The sequence below is a fragment of the Myotis davidii genome, unplaced genomic scaffold, assembly GCF_000327345.1.
Source record: "Myotis davidii unplaced genomic scaffold, ASM32734v1 scaffold1703, whole genome shotgun sequence".
Taxonomy (NCBI): domain Eukaryota; kingdom Metazoa; phylum Chordata; class Mammalia; order Chiroptera; family Vespertilionidae; genus Myotis; species Myotis davidii.
This window is the reverse complement of record NW_006293780.1, coordinates 176,143-177,609: the sequence shown is the minus strand read 5'-3', so window position 1 is coordinate 177,609 and position 1,467 is coordinate 176,143.

Sequence of the window (1,467 nt, the reverse complement as noted above, 5' to 3'; positions counted from 1 at the left end):
CCCACCGTGGGGAGCGGGGCCTGTGGAAATGACTTATCCCCAGCACAAGGCCTTGTGCCTGAGATGCGCATTGGAGTCCTGGGGGGGCGGGGGGGGAGTTGGCACAAATGTGAACTAGAGAAAATGTCGCCGGTCGGGTGACAGGACATGCAAAGTCATGGGAAAGTACTGATGGCACGTCCAGTAAGAGCAATAAAAAGGGAAAGTTCAGTCGCAGTCCTGGCAGAGCAGACAAACGCGATGCTCGTGCCGGAACGTTCTTTGGCGAAGCGAAAGGCAGGCGGAGGGGATGGAGGTGACTGCCCTGTCATTTTCCAATGGAAAGCCCTGGGCGAGACGGGGGGTGGAGGGGGGCGCATGAGGGTGTGAGGGCGTTTGGCAGGCCAGGTCTGGCATGTGGGTCGGGTACCCCACCGAGGCTCCCTTCACAGCCACAGGCAGAGCCTGCCCTGCCGGCACCGTGCTGGGCTCCGGGAGCAGGCCAGAGAGGGGGAGGTCGGCAGCGACACACCCCAGGACGCTGAACACGGACCAGTGGCCACGACCCAGGATCCCCTGTGGGTGACCCCAGCTGGCCGTGCCCAGCGTGGTACCAGAAACAGTGCCTGCCTGCTGGGTGCCTGTTAGGTACCAGGGAGGCCTGGCTCCCGGTTACAGACGGGAGAGCAAGGCCCCGCGAGTTCAGTCATTTCGGACGCTCACAGCTAGTGAGTAGCGAGCCCAGGTTCAGAGTCGGGCTTCAGAGCGACACTTCCCAGCGCCATCTGCTCTTCCCACCCCACTGTCCTCGGGATCCACCGGTTGGTCCTCGGCCTGTGGCTTCCTGCTAGTCCCGCAGCAGCCGGGTGAGTGCGGCCACTGGCAGCGTGTACAGGGCAGTGGTGTGTGACTCGGGACACCTGGTTCCCTCGTTGGGCCGGCCAGCAGCTTGTGTGTGACCTTGAACTGTCCTCTGCCCCTCTGGGCTGGTGCAAGCGGTCGGAACTTGCCCATCTCCAGGGCCTCCAGCTTCGCCTCCTCTGGCATGTTTCAGTTTCCCAGGGACTGAAGTTTCAGCTCTTGACAGAACACAGCCCACCTTCTCACCAAAAAAAGCCTCTTCCCCGCTCCCATCCAGAAATAAAGGCGGCAGAGAAATAGGCACAGCGGCCTTTTTCGGGAAACCAGAAATAGCCCCGGCTCCCAGCGCGCCGGCTCTTCTGCCGCTATTTGGGGCCAGGAGCTGCTGGCATCCGTCGAGTTTCCCAGGGTTGAGCTGGAAGAGTCTCCGCCACCACAGTTCCTCACGTGGGCCAGGCCGGCGGGTCTCCTGCCCACAACGTGCTGGCTTTGCTCGTTCCTTCACCAGCCCTCCCACCCAGCCCGGTGCCCTCCTCGCAGCCCGGTGCCCTCCACTCAGCCCGGTGCCCTCCTCCCGGCCCGGTGCCCTCCTCGCAGTCCGGTGCCCTCCACCCAGCCCGGTGCCCT